Source organism: Prionailurus bengalensis, chromosome C1 (genome assembly GCF_016509475.1).
Source record: "Prionailurus bengalensis isolate Pbe53 chromosome C1, Fcat_Pben_1.1_paternal_pri, whole genome shotgun sequence".
Classification (NCBI taxonomy): domain Eukaryota; kingdom Metazoa; phylum Chordata; class Mammalia; order Carnivora; family Felidae; genus Prionailurus; species Prionailurus bengalensis.
This window is the reverse complement of record NC_057345.1, coordinates 219,689,250-219,705,221: the sequence shown is the minus strand read 5'-3', so window position 1 is coordinate 219,705,221 and position 15,972 is coordinate 219,689,250. Positions and strand designations below refer to the sequence as shown.

Genomic DNA, 15,972 nt, shown 5'->3' with positions numbered 1-15,972 from the left:
TACATGAATGACCCCAGAAGAGACCAGCAGAAGAAATGTCCAGCTGACACACAAAATCATCTTGGGACTTCTGGCCCCTAGTTATCTTCACTGTCTATACCCCTAGGAAGCTAAGGTATCTTCCACAGAATTCTGGTGACTAGGTATTACAAAGGTTCCTGGGAAGTTTGAAGAAAAAACCTGATTTCGTTCTAATTCTCCATGAACTATTTCAATTGGTGATCTTGGACAAATCATCGAGGTTCACTTGTCCCGTGCTACAATGAGAAGACATTACAGTTGAGCTTTGAGCAACACGGGGGTTAGGAGCACCGAGCCCCCATGTGTAACTCTGACTCCTCCCGAACTTAACAAAAGCCCACCACTGACTGGAAGCCTTACCAATAATCCGAACAATTGATGAACACATATTTTGTATGTTACATGCACTAAATACTGTATTCTTACCACCAAGTAAGCTACAGAAGAAAAAGTTATTATGAATTTCATAAGGAAAATACACATACAATAGAGTACCATCTAGAAAAAACTCTGCATAAAATCTAAACGGTCCCATGCAGTTCAAATGTGTTGTTCAGGGGTCAGCTGTATAAAGCAGAAGGGCTTACTCCATGGAGACAGGCGATCTAGCTTTGAATCCTGACTTAGCTACTTACTAAGCAGTACAAACTTCAACCAGTGAAAACAAATTGGTAACAACTAGAGCACAGACTTTCTAAATACATGGGACCTGGCCAAAGTTATAACTCAAAGAACCCACAGCTTTAGATGCTCGTTATTAAGTCAAACTTAACGGACTATGATCATAAGCAGTCAACTCCAGCCTCGGTCCATACAGCAGGCAATTCTTGAGCTCAGGATCCCGAGTTCAAGCCCCACGATGGGTATGGAGCCTACTTTAAAAAAAAAAAAAAAAGTATAGAAAAGATCTAAAGTACTTAAATCAAAAAAGAATTAGTTAAGACAAAAGCAGAAGTGACCGATTTAAAAAGAGTAAAAAATAATAACTAAAACCAAAAGCTATTCTTTGAAAAAATAAATAAATACCTGACAAATCTGAGAAAGGACTAAGTCACAATGAGAAAAGGAGCATTTTTTTTTTTTTTTTTTTTAAATTTTTTTTTCAACGTTTATTTATTTATTTGGGACAGAGAGAGACAGAGCATGAACGGGGGAGGGGCAGAGAGAGAGGGAGACACAGAATCGGAAACAGGCTCCAGGCTCCGAGCCATCAGCCCAGAGCCTGACGTGGGGCTCGAACTCCCGGACTGCGAGATCGTGACCTGGCTGAAGTCGGACGCTCAACCGACTGCGCCACCCAGGCGCCCCAAGAAAAGGAGCATTTTAATAAGAGATTTAAAAAAAAATTTTGGGGGCACCTGGGTGGTTCAGTCAGTTCAGTGTCCGACTCTTGGTTTCAGCTCAGGTTATGGTCTCATGGTTTGTGAGTTTGAGCCCCACATTGGGCTCCACACTGACAGTACGGAGCCTGCTTGGGATTCTCTGTCTCGTCCTCTCTGCCCCTCCCCTGCTCATTCTCTCTCTCTCTCAAATACATAAACTAAAAAAAAAAAGTTATTTTAAAAACTGAGATTGGTGGGGCTCGGGTGGCTCAGTCAGTTAGGTGTCCGACTTTGGCTTAGGCCATGATCTTGCGGTTTGTGGGTTTGAGCCCCGCGTCGGGCACGGTGCCGACAGCTCGGAGCCCGGAGCCTGCTTCGGATTCTGTGTTTCCCTCTCTCTCTGCCCCTCCCCCGCTTGCACTCTTGCTCTCTCTCTGTCTCTCTCTCTCAAAAATAAGCAAACTTTTAAAAAGTTAAAGAAGACCAGATTGCTATACACATCTCTGATGGATAAATGAAAATTTAACCAAAATAGGTAATTTTCTAGGAAAATAATTAAAAAACTTAACAGAAAAAGCTGAACAGAGAACCAGTCAGAAAAAAATTTAAAAGGCCATCAAAGATCCATCCTATATCAATTCCTATCAAGCCTACTAAATTCTTAAAAAAAATTTTTTTTAATGTTTATTTATTTTTGAGATAGACAGAGACAGAGCACAAGCAGGTTAGGGGCAGAGACGGAGACACAGAAGTAGGCTCCACACCCCGCACTGAGCCCAATGTGGGGCTTGAACTCATGACCCTGAGATCAAGACCTGAGCTGAGATTAAGAGTCGGACACTCAACTGACTGAGCTACTCAGATTCCCCAAAGCCTACTAAATTCTTATTTCATCTGTATAAGCAGGAAAATTCTAGGTCAAGTGAACAAAATTCTCACCTGAGTCATAAAAATAGAGTCCTGACCCCTTAATCAATTCCCAGGCTTGTGCCAGTTTACAGGCCCAGAAAACCTTGAATGAAGGGGAATCTGGGTCCGTTTGAGGAAGGACCCCAAAAATACACTAACAAAAATTAAAACCGTTAATCTTTCTCCTAGCCTTTCCCAAAGGGACTTACAGCCTTTTGCTAGGCTAACTGTATATTGGAAAAAAGGAACTAATCAGACCTTTCAGGGACTACTGGCTCTGCACTGACACTGATTTTAGGAGACCCAAAATGTCACTGTGGCCTGGCCCTCCAACCAGAGTAGGGACTTACAGAGATCAGATGATCAGTGCAATTTTAGCTTGGGTCCATTTTGTAGTGGGTGCACCGGGTCCCTGAACCCATCCTGTGGCTATTTGCCCAGTTTCAGAAAGCACAGTTGGCAAAGACATACTTAACAGATGGCAGAATCCTCACATTGGTTCCCTGACCTATTGAGTAAGGGCTATTACACGGTGGGAGAAGCCAAGTGGAAGGCATCAGAACTGCCTCTACCTAGGAAAAGAAATGGTAAATCAAAGCAATATCACATCCAAAGGGACTGCGGAGATGAGTGTCACCACCAAGGACTCTAGGATTCCCAGATCCCCACTCAATTCTCATATTTGGCAGAAGACACATACATCTTGGAGATGCCAGTGCGTTTATCATACGCTTAACTCGGTGGTGACTCCAACGGCAAGGGCTCGACCAAATGTGGTTTCATTGCCTGAGCAAGCTAGCACACCTTGCGGTGCCTGGTTCGAAGCCACTGACCTGGCAAATGTGTTCCAGGTAGGAAGCCAGGCTACCACAGGGTTCATGCTGTATGTTTTCTTTCCTTAAGAAGTCGCAGTCCCGCACTGCCTGGAAACAGCTGTTTCATACCCGTGGCCTAGTTTTCAAGTTGTTTTATAGCAACATGATAAATCTAGTCTGTTACTACATCATGGCCAGAATCTTCCACACGCTTGTGAGTACATTTTCTGACTACAGCACAACTAAGAATAATTAAAAGGATAATCATTTCCCAAGTATTTAGAAATTAAACAAAACACTTGTAAATAATTCATGGGCAAAAAAAAAACAAACCATATCACAATGGAAATTAGAAAATATTTTAAACTAAATGATGAAAATACAACATATCAACAGTTGTACTGCTTAGAGGGAAATGTATAGCTCTAAGAGCTTATAACAGAAAAGAAAAAAGGTTTAAAATCAATTATCATTTAAAAATATTGGGGCGCCTGGGTGGCGCAGTCAGTTAAGCGTCCGACTTCAGCCAGGTCACGATCTTGCGGTCCGTGAGTTCAAGCCCCGCATCGGGCTCTGGGCTGATGGCTCAGAGCCTGGAGCCTGTTTCCGATTCTGTGTCTCCCTCTCACTCTGCCCCTCCCCCATTCATGCTCTGTCTCTCTCTGTCCCAAAAATAAATAAACGTTGAAAAAAAAATTAAAAAAAAATATTTATTTATCTTGAGAGAGGAAGAGAGAAAGAGAGCAGGGCAGGGGCAGAGAGAGAGGGAGAGACAGAATCCCCAACAGGCTTGCATCAGCACAGAGCCTGACGTGGGGCTCGATTTCACAAACTATGAGATCATGACCTGAGTCAAAACCAAGAGTCAGATTCCTAACCAACTGAGCCACCTAGGCACCCCTAACATCAGTTATCTGCCTTAAGAAACTAGAAAAATTAGAACAAATTAAACCCACACAAAACATTTAAGAGCAAACGCAAATTGCCAATATCATACATGATAAAGGGGACATTATAGAACCTTCAGACATTAAAACAATGGTAAATGCAATGAACAACATTATCTGATAAATTCTACAATTCAGACACATGTCCTTGAAAACTACAACCTTCCAAAACATATATAAGAAGAAATAAACAATGTGAATAGTCTCCTCTCTCTCTTTTTTTAATATTTACTTTTGAGAGAGAGAGAGAGAGAGAGTATGTGCAGGTGGGGGAGGGAAAGAAAGAGACAGGGAGACACAGAATCCAAAGCAGGCTCTGAGGTGTCAGCACAGAGCTCGATGCGGGACTCGAACTCACAAACCATGAGATCATGACCTGAGCCGAAGTAGGGCGCTTAACCGACTGAGCTACCCACACACAGCCCCCCCTTTTTAATTAATGAATAGTCTTATATCTCTTAAGAAAATTAAGCCTGTAATTAAAAATTTTCCCTCAAAGAAAACTCCAGATGCAGATGGTTTCATTGATGAATTCTACTCATCTACTAAGGTAGAAATAAAGGCAGAATTCAACTTTGGTAACCAAAGTCCTTTAGAAAAGTGAGGAAGAGGGAAGTCTTCCCCATATGTTTTACAGATCTAGCATAACCTTGTTACCAAACTCTGAGGAACCTGCAAGAAAAAAATAAAAATACCAATAGCACATAGAGTCACATATCCTAAAATAACTTTTTGCAAAACAAATCCAGCAGCATATAAAGGCAGTCAGTCACTGACCAAAGTTAGGGAATAAAGTAGAAAAATCACATGGTTCTCTCGGTAGATGCAGAAAAAGAATTTGATTAAACATTTGTTAAAACTCAGAACCTATTCACGGTAAAAGCTCTCAGTAAACCAAAAACAATAAGGAATTTCCTCAGTCTAATAATGGGTATCTACAGAAAACGTGAAAGAATAAAAAACCATATAGACAACATGCTTGATGGTGAAAAATCGAGTAATTTCTACCAAAAACAAAACATTTGTTCTCTTACCACTTATTTCATGTACTAGAGATATTAGCCATGTAATGAATAAAAGGCATACAGACTGGAGAGGAAAAAAAAGGTTAAACTACTTTATTCACAGACCACATGATAATGCACAGACAAAAGCCAAAAAAGATACAGAAAGAAACTACTACAACTAATAAGTGAATTTAGCAAGGTTGAAAAATAAAAGGCCAAGTGCATTTCTATATTCTAGCAACAAAGATTTGGAAAATGAAAATTTTAAGAGTATTATTTACAAAAGCATCAAAAAACATGAAAAACTTACTTGTTAAATGTAATGAAAGATGTGTAAGACTTTTATGTTGAAACCTACAAAATACTACCGAGAGAAATTAAGGCAGAACTAAATAAAAGGAAAGATATACCATGTTCATGGATCAAGAAACTCAGTACTGTTAAGATCTGTTCTCTACAAATTGAACTACACACTGAACACAATATCAATCAAAACTGCAGAAGAATTTTTTGGGGGTAGAAGTTGACAAGTTGGTTAAAAACTTATATGGAAATGCAACAAACCTATAATAGCCAAAACAATTTAGAAGAAAGCTAAATGACATGTATCTCAAGACTTATTATGAAGCTACAGTATTTGCAATGTAGTATATTAAACTAATAGATTATGAGAGTCCAGAAAGAGAGCCACTTGAGTTTTGAGAAAGGCACTAATTCAATTCAATGTGGAAAGGAAGGTCTGATGCATATTCAGTAAATGGTGCCGACACAACCAGATTTTTGAAGGGGAGAAGAAAAATACCTGGACCCCTCCTTTACATCATATATGGTAACAGAGGTGAGGTAATTTTTCTGTAAATTTTCTCAAGGAAATACAGGAGAATATATTCATGACTTTGGGGTAGGCAAAGATTTCTTAGAATATTCTTAGAATACAAAAGGTATTAACTAAAAAGGTGTTACAAAATTTCAAAACTGCTGCTCATCAAAAGACACCACTAAAAAAGTGACAGGCAAGACAAAGACTGGGAGAAAATATTTACAATTTACATATCCAACAGAGGACTGTTACCCAGATTATGTAAAGAACACATACAAATCGAATTTTAAAAAAAGCTTCAAAAAGCTTCACTTGGGGGCGCCTGGGTGGCTCAGTCGGTTAAGCGTCCGACTTCAGCTCAGGTCACCATCTCACGGTCCGTGAGTTCGAGCCCTGCGTCGGGCTCTGGGCTGATGGCTCAGAGCCTGGAGCCTGCTTCGGATTCTGTGTCTCCCTCTCTCTCTGCCCCTCCCCCGTTCATGGTCTGTCTCTCTCTGTCTCAAAAATAAATAAACTTAAAAAAAAAAAAAAGCTTCACTTGGACATTACTTCACACATATAACATAAGGCATATGGAATGTTCTTAAATGTATGAGAAAGTGCTCAACATCATTAGTCATCAGGGAAGTGCAAATTTAAACTACTAACATACCATTTCACACGCACTAGAATGGCAAAAAAGAAAAAAAAGAACACTGATTAACACCAAATATTGGTGAGGGTGCAGGCAAACAGGTATTCATAACAACACTGCTAGAGGGAATGCAAATTGTTAAAAATATTTTGAAAAACTGTTTGGAAGTTTCTAATGATGTCAAACATATACCTATCCTATTACCAGTAAGTTCCATTCCAGTTTCAGGAATGTATACCCTTCTCTAGAGAATCATTCTTAAATAAAAATTCAATATAAAAAAATAAATAAAATAAAAAAATAATTAATATTGAATAAATGTAAAAAAATACATAATGCAATAATGACTGAATCTGTTTAAGTCATATGCTAAGTGTTGAGGAACACATTTGATTAGTCTCCACCCTTGTGAAACATGATAGACACATTAACAAGTGATTTCCAAACATGGGATGGGAGAATGGAGAGGGAGCACATAAATTTTATTATAGGGTCCCTTTTCTCAAACTTGCCCAATATGAGAATCACTTGGGACACTCTTTAAAAATACACATTCCACAGCTTAATTGGGGCCAAGAAATAATACTCTAGGAAATTTCTATACTCTAGAGAGGTGGAAAGACACAAATTGCTATGTGTGACATAAAATGACCTGCCCTAGTCTTAGGGTTAGGGAAGGCCTTCCTGAGGAACTGTCATTGTCATTTAAACTAAGATCTGAAAGACATGCAAATAGGAGTCTGCTATCACAGTGACTACTATATCAATTTAATATTGATTTTGACATAAAGGATATAATGTCACACACACAAACACATTTGGCATTTTTAAAACTGACAGTTGTACTTAAAAAGCAATAAAAACTAATATTCTATCCTAGTAAGAGAAATATAACCTATATCTACTTTGGATTTCACAGATAATTAAGTCGACAATATAGCATGGTTGCATTGATAAAGGTAAGGGAAATCTCATAAAGAAAGTGACATCTAAGCTAAATCATAAAGGTCACATAGGGGCTAACCACTAAGAAAGAGCATCTCAAAGGGAAAAGAGCACCTCGAGTTAAAAAAACAAATATGGGATGGCCCCCAGGTAAAGAGGGGTAAAAAGAGGAGACAAGACGATATATTTAATATGTATCAACGTGAACTCATCATCATTGATGGTGCACTCACTCAACTAGGAACAAAGGAGAAGGAATAATTTTATATTATTTTTCTTTTGGATGGGAAGCCATGGGAGATGATGAGTTCATTTTATACACAGTAAGTTCTAAGTGCCCGTAACATGTACACACTGAAACAGATATACAGTTGTGAAGCTTACAGATAATCTGGGCTGGAAGTATTCAACCTCTAATTTCATGTTTCAGAAATTCTTTTTTAGCTAGTAACAGAAAAAAATTGGCCTAATACCAAGAGTTTAGTAGCCTTTTATTATTTTTACTGCCTTAAGACTGGCTCGTGGTTGTTAACCTTTGGGGTTATGGAGTTTCCAAAGATTTGATAAAAATCACACACTTAACTTCCCTGAGAAAATGCACATACACACACATATAATTTAAAGGATTTATGGACTTTATACCACATTTAAAAATTCCTAGTAACTCCTGGCTTACAGGATTTTACTTAAGTCAGTAAAGATCCTACTCTAGGAATTCCAGGTAAATATTTAAAATAAAGAGTAAGATGAACAGAAAGCTAGCTTATCAAAATAACTGACATTACAATACATCTGTGGTTTCTTATTTTTTGCACTCAGAAAGTCTTCACATTCTTAAAAAATATTGAGAACCTCAAGGAGTATTTGTTTATGTGGACAGTATCTATTAATACTTATCACGTTAGAATTAAAATAGAAAATTTTTCAATATTTATTAACACTAACAAACCCAATACTTAGCATAAGTAACATTTTAAATGTAAAAATGTGTATTTTCAAATATATTAGTAAGAAGAGCATTAACATTTTGCAAATGTCTTTAATATCTGTTTTAGCAAGCTGGGATCTCATTCATATCTGACTCTGCATTCAAGTCTGCATTCAATGTGTTGCAGGCTTCATTCTTTTTATTTATTTATTTATTTTTTTAATTTACATCCAAGACAGCATATAGTGCAACAATGACTTCAGTAGTAGATTCCTTAACGCCCCTTACCAATTTAGCCCATTCCCCTCCCACAAGGGGGAAGGGTTTGTTTGTTCCAATAACCCTGTTTGTTCTCCATATTTAAGAGTCTCTTGTGTTTTGTCCCCCTCCCTATTTTTATATTATTTTTGCTTCCCTTCCCTTATGTTCATCAGTTTCGTATCTTAAAGTCCTCATATGAGTGAAGTCATAGGATATCTGTCTTTCTCTGACTAATTTCGCTTAGCATAATACCCTCCAGTTCCATCCACGTAGTTGCAAATGGCAAGATTTCATTCTTCTTGATTGTGCAGGCTTCATTCTTAAATGTGAACAGATGCCCAACGTCAAAAACTTTGACAAAAAGAAATATTTGAGTACAACAAAAACACTTGTAAATCATTATATCTGGTAAGGGTCTACTACCCATAATATATAAAGAACTCTTAGAACTCAGCAACAAAAAGCCAGTCCAATTTTTAAAATAAGAAAAAGGTTTGAATAAACAATCCTCCAAAGATGTACAAATGGCCAATAAACACATGAAAAGATTTTCAATATAGCAGTATTAAAGAAATGCAAATCAAGATACTTTATAAGGGAAATGCAAATCAAGCCCATAATAAGATGCTTTATATCCTCTAGGATGGCTATATTATCATTTTTTAAAGCACACACAGAAAATAAGTGTTGGCAAGGGTTTGCAGAAACTGGAAGCCTCAAATATTGTTGGTGAGAATGTAAAATGGTGCTTCCAGCTTGAAAAGCAATCTGGCAGTTCCTAAATAAGTTAAACACATGGCCACGTGACCCAGCAATTCCACTCCTGGGTATGTACCCATCTTTATTGTGTCCTCCCAGTTCTCATTTCCCAAACGATTCCCTCCTGTGTTTTCAATCCCAGAACCAAGCCAGAACCACAGGACTCTCCCCTGACACCTCCTTCATCCCTACCAGGTCTTGTCACTTTTAACATCCGACACAGCGTCAAGCGCCAACAGACCCCCACACGGACGGCGGCAATAATCTTTCCAAAATGCAAATGTGATCGGCTCAACCTATTGTTTAAAACTCAGCAACAGATGGTTGTTGTTCTTTGGATGAATAAGGACTAAAACTCTGTAGGATCTCCCGAGAGACCCTCCAAGGGCCTGGGCTCTGCGTTAACCTTGGCACCTTGGTTCCAGACACACCTGCCTCCTTCCTGGCACAGGTCCGCCACGTGCATTCCGCGGCCCGCCGCATCCCCGTCCCGGCCGGCCACCCGGAACTCCTGCTCCTGCTTGACCTTCGGGTCCCACCCTAAACGTCCGTTCCGCGGGGTCCCTTCCCCGCCGCCCCACGCGGTCCCGGGAACCACTGCCAGGCCGGCAAACACCCCACACTTCCGGGGGACTGGTGTCCACCGCCTGTCTCCCTGTCCGGACGCGCCTGCCCGCTGCGAGGGCTCCTCGAGCACGTGTCACAACGATGCACATACGGGTGGCTGTCCACCTGCTCGGGGAAAGTAACCGCACCTGTGCGATAGGTCCGGTAACTTCACTCCATGCCAGGTTTTGGGGTGCAAGTGCGCCTCGGCGCTGGTGAAGCGAGGCTGGGGGCCACGCCCAGGGCTGAATGTAAACGTACCAAATTGGGGGATTCTGGAACGCCCTGGCCACCCAGGAACGCGCAAACCCGGGGCCTTGGCAGCCAACCCGAGCCTGGCCCCCACCCGCCCCCCGCCCGGCCCCCTGCCCTGGGGCCCGCGGAGGAGCCGCCGCCGGGGACGCCCTCCTTCACACCTCCCGGCCATCAGCAGCGGAGGGACCTCGCCACCACGCCCGACCACCGCTGGACTTCGCTGCTGCGGACCCCCAGGTCCCGGGCCTGTGCCCCGCGTCCACGCCCAGCGCACCTCGGAACCGTGTCGTCGCCGCCGCCGCTGCTGCTGCCGCGCGAGAACGCGACCTCAGCCTCCGACTCCAGGCGAAGCGCGCGCCGCGTGCTGCCGCGGGGCCTGTCGGGTAACGGACACCGGCGGCCCGCCCACCGCCCGGCGGGGGCTCCCATTGGTCGGCGCCGGCAGGGGCGGTGCCGTGATTGGCCCGGAATGTGGGCGGGGAGGCGGGAACAAGGCAGCCGGCTGGCGGTGTGCCAAGGCGAGCGCGGGAGGCGACTGTGGCGCGAGCGGAACCCTTCCCTGCGGTGCGGCCCCAGACCGTGGTGTGGACGAGGTTGTCTGCACGGGCCCAGCCCCTCCCTGTGCGGGCCCAGAGCCCACGGAGTCCTCCACCGGCAGTGGCGGGAGAGCCCCCGGTGCCAGCTGTGGTCAGGCAGCTCTCCCCAACAGGTGTCTCTTCCTGCGCCTGGCACGCCGCCGCCCTCGGGCAGTCCGCTAGGGTATCCCCACCAGGAGGGCTGGGTGAGATGCGCAACATTGAAGGGAGCACCAAAACCCAGTCATCAAGACCCCATTTCAATGCAGTCCTTTAAGGAAATCAAAATCCCAAGTAGTGGAAAATCCCAAGTATGGTTCTGCAAGGCACAGCTATCCCGTCTTTAAAATGGGCATATTTTTTTCATCCCTGGTGAATTTTTTGGCATTAACTTTTTTTAAGTTTATTTATCTTGAGAGAGGGAACCAGAGGGGAAGGGGCAGAGAGAGAGGATCTGAAGCAGGCTCTGCGCTGACAGCAGGGAGCCGGATGAGGGGCGCGAACTCACAAACCGTGAGACAACGACCTGAGCCAAAGTCAGATGCTTAACGGACTTGGCCACCCAGGCGCCCCTTTTGGCATTAATTTTGATTTTTACTCGAATCATTATGTTTTGAATTTATTTTTTTTTAAGCGTTTATTTGAGAGAGAGAGAAAGTGCAAGCGTGGGGGGAAGCAGAGAGAGAGAGAGGGAATCCCAAGTGGGCTCCACACTGTGAGCTTGGAGTCTCATGTGGGGCTGGAACCCACAAACCCTGAGATCAGGACCTGAGCCGAAATCAGATGCTTAACCAACTCAGCCCCCTCTGGCACCTGTCTTTATTATTTTTTTAAAGACTGTTTCTTTTCTTTCTTTTTTTTTTTAATTTTTAAATTTTTTAAATTTAAATTTAACTTGAACTTACAAACCGCTGAGATCATGACCTGAGCCCAAACCAAGAGTCAGAGGCCTAACCGACTGAGCCACCCAGGCGCCCCAGACGATTTTTTTACTTAAAGATTTTATTTTTAAATAATGTCTACCCCCAACATGGGGCTTGAATGTATGACCCAGAGATCAAGAGTCTCATGCTGTATAGACTGAACCAGCTAGGCGCCCCTAAACTTGTTTAAAATCATTTAAGATTGTGGGGGTGCCTGGGTGGCTAAGTCGGTTGAGCGTCTGACTTTGGGCTCAGGTCATGATCTCATGGTTCATGGGTTTGAGCCCTGCGTCCGGCTCTGTGCTGATAGCTCAGAGTCTGGAACCTGCTTTGGATTCTGTGTGTCCTTGCTCTCTGCCTTTCCCCCACTCGTGCTCTGTCTTTCTCTTTCTTGAAAATAAACAAACATTAAAAAAAAAACATTTAAGACTGTGCTAAAAGCTTATCTTTGTTTATTATTTATGGGGGGGGGAGGGGAGGAGGGGGAGGGACAGAAAGAGGGAGAGACAATCCCAAGCAGGCTCCATCCCACCACCCTGAGATCACAACCTGAGCTGAAATCAAGAGTCCCACGCTTAACTGAGCCACCCAGGTGCCCCAAAGGCTTAGTTTTCTGACATCATCTCCACATTTCCCACCAGCCCTGGGGCAGTGGGATCCTTGCTTCTCTTCATCAGAGTTCTGGGAGCCTTAGAGTCTAGCCTCGGCCAACACCTCCTCTGCCCGGCAGCTCTAACGGGTCTGGACGCACATCATTGACTTGGGGCTTAAACTGTTGTGATGTGAAGTTTCCCATTTTATGGAATCCATCGATCTCTTTGTGATTTATTGCGGTGATTTTTCCCCCCCACCCCATTCCGAGTTCAGAATGATGGCTATTTACACAACAGGTTCCTCTTGCCTTTTATGATTTGATTTTTTACATTTAATTTCTCCCTTCTGACTTTTGTTAAATGTTTTAGCATTGTGAAAGTTACTTGTGTCCGTGGAGAAAACGCAGAACAGCGTGAAGAGGAAAACAGAAACCTGCGTCATCTTCTCACAGGGCCTCGCTTTAGAAGTTTTGGGGGTGCTGCACGGAGACACCACTGAGATCCTCTCCAACGCCCCCCTTCAGGGCCCTTATGCTTGCTCACCCGAGCTGTTAACACCTCATATGCCACAAACACCTACTGACGTCCTGCTGGGTACCAGGCGGGCTGAGGAGTATAGAGCCTGAGACAGTGCATCTGAGAGGACACACTCTCTAGCTGATGGCACAGAGAATTCGTCGTGGGCTGGGGTGTGTGGAGCAGACTTGAGATTCAGGACAGTGGCGCGGAGCCTCAGTGGCATGGAGCCACAGCCGGGGGGTCCTCCGGGAATGCATCCCGTGCCCTGAGCCAGGCTGGCTGTGCCCTCGAGGGGACCTGTCTGTCTTTGCACCTTTGTAATATCTGTAGCACCTGGTGGAGGCTACTCGCTGACCCCACAGGGGCTTTTATCAAAGTTATCTAAGCTGGTGGTATTTTTTTTTTTTTTTAACTTCCAGATGACTACTAGAACAACTGTGAGATTCACACCCCCCTCCCCCCAAAAAAGAAAAAATCTCAAAGAGATTTTCCTAAGAAACGTATTAAGTCTCTACATTTGGAAGAAAGTTAACAATCTTTATGCTATTTATTCTTACTATACATCTCCATAGTGTTTCATGCTGTATATCTCATAGCAGAACGCACAGATTTCCTCTAATACAGGTTCCTAGGTATTAAAAGCTCCTTCTGGAAACTTTTTCTTGTCTTGATTTGGCTCTTTGAGTCATTTGTGCAGCTGCAGGCACCTTTGCTGAGATGAGGACTGGCCGTTTTCGCCCAGCTAAATCAGATTTTTCCCACATATTTTGTTTTCACATTGATGTATTCACGGGTGCATTCTCCCGTGTTTTACTTTGTTAAATCTTTTTTTTTTTTTAATTTTTTTTTAACGTTTATTTATTTTTGAGACAGAGAGAGACAAAGCATGAACGGGGGAGGGTCAGAGAGAGGGAGACACAGAATCTGAAACAGGCTCCAGGCTCTGAGCTGTCAGCACACAGCCCGACGCGGGGCTCGAACTCACGGACCATGAGATCATGACCTGAGCTGAAGTCGGCCGCTTAACCGACTGAGCCACCCAGGTGCCCCTACTTTGCTAAATCTTAACTGTGCTGACTGTTGGGAAATGCTTTTCTGGGTCTGACCTTTTGTTTTATATTAGGTATGCAGAAGCCAGACTTTTTTCTTTTTTTACCCCACAGATTGGGAGGAGGGAGCGATGATTGTTTTGTTCTTTTTATGTTCCTTTTTCAAATTAGAACTAGGTTTTTAAAATTTTTTTTTAACACTTATTTTTGAGAGACAGAGACGGAGCGGCGGAGGGGCAGAGAGCGAGGGAGACACAGAATCCGAAGCAGGCTCCAGGCTCCAAGCTGTCAGCACAGAGCCCGGCGCGGGGCTCGAACCCAGGAACCGTGAGATCATGACCTGAGCTGAAGTCGGGCGCTCGACCGACTGAGCCACCCAGGCGCCCCTAGAACTAGGTTTTTAAGATTCATAAATTAAAATGTCTCGGTGTGGGAACATTAGACCACACGATCTTCAGCCCCACTTAGTAAAATCATGGCGGGTGAGGAATTACTGCTTTACAGAATTCCAGGCTGGGTGAGGCAGGTGAGAAACCCCCGGCAGGCCAGAGCCAAGAAGCCAAGGCAGCTTTGCCCTGGGGTAGCTTACAAGACAAGTTCAGGCAGAAACTCTCAGCACCCCAGCATTGGGGATGGGGCAACATTTCATTCAAAGCGGAAGAGAGCCAGACAGGGGTGCGGTCTTCAAAAGGCAGAGCTCAAGGGGGAGCGGAGGGGGGCGGTGTGGACTCCATGTGTGCTCATGGCGGTGGTGATCGGCCCAGAAGGCTAGCGGTGAGGGGCAAACACAAACCTCAAGATCCCTCCTCCCTTATCCTGGCACCCACATCTAAATACAGAATACGTGCCTCTTGAGATTTAGGGAGTTCTTTTAGCGTTCTTGGAACCAAGGCCAATGTGGGCGCCCCCTCCCCCCCGACAAAACACCAATTTTTGGACACAGCAGGCATGAACTGAATTCTAACATGATCTACTGGAGATAGCATCAGCTTCCACAGGTAAAGGGTTTAGTCCTACAAGGCTCTCCCTGCCACCCCACCCCCCACAGGCTGTCACCTGTGCTTCTGACCAACCGGCTACAGATTGGAGGCTCCAGTGGCCTCCTCTTTAGGTTCAGTTAATTTGCTGGGGGGGGGGGGGGTGCTCACACGGCTCACAGGACTCAGAGAAACACACTTACCAGCTTATTAAAGGGCATGATAAAAGATATGAAGGAAGAGATCTATCGGGTGAGGTCTTGAACAAAGGAACTTCTGTCCTTGTGGAGCTTGGAGGCTAGGTTGGTGGCCACCCACGGGAACGGGCAACTGCAAACGGAGACACTCAGCCACTCAGGACTCGAAGAGCCTGCTTCGTACTCAGTGCTCTCGGGGACAGAGTAGGAGCCACCTGGCAGGTGGTGATGGGGGCTATTCTGGCAGAGAGGGGAAAGGAGGAAGCAGTGGGGGTTAGGAACCGACCGTACATAGAGATCATACCAGCCAGCAGAAAGGCAGTGTGGGGGCAAGTGTGGGGCTGGGGCTTGGGACAGCTGCCTAGTCCTCGAGAGACTGGGAACAGGATGGGAATCTAGTCCTGGAGGCTCTTGGACACAGGGCAGAGTCCCCGACCCCTGAGCTGGGGATCAGGCTACGGGTGCAGGGAGCCGGGCAGGTCCACAGACAGCAGCTCTCACTTCCAAACACCCAGACAGGCATGTGCACCCATCTGGCCTGGCCATTTGGAGAAACACACCAGATGCTTATGCCCCAGTTTGAAAATCTGAACCTGGCTGTCTCCACCTGGCACTTCCCCCGACCCCATCCCACGCCGCCCTCTTCTGTGGTTATCAGTGTGTGTGGCCATGCTCTTCCTTGGGACCACCGCCCCCTTAAGGTGGGCATCCGTCTGCTGTCCCCCAAGAGGTCAGCACTGCACAAAGCAGAAATCCATATTTGCTGAATAATAACATAAATTTTCAAAAATATCAACAGTAACTTTTGATTCTGTAGTTTACATTTCAGATGATCAGAATGCGAAATCAGAAACAAAAAATGGAAACTAACACCTCCCAGCGGCTCTGAATTGCATCTGATTTGCATTAC

The 15,972-nt window shown here is 44.2% G+C and overlaps 1 protein-coding gene across 1 annotated transcript in view; it reads right to left on the bottom strand.

Annotated features, from left to right (window-relative positions):
- Positions 1–10,591, bottom strand: part of RBM44 (RNA binding motif protein 44) — a 46,644-nt gene extending 36,053 nt beyond the window's left edge. Inside the window, exon 1 of the mRNA XM_043578321.1 lies at positions 10,504–10,591. The gene's annotated coding sequence lies outside the window, so the exon portion shown is untranslated. The remainder of the gene's footprint in view (positions 1–10,503) is intronic.
- Positions 10,592–15,972: the final 5,381 nt, after the last annotated feature.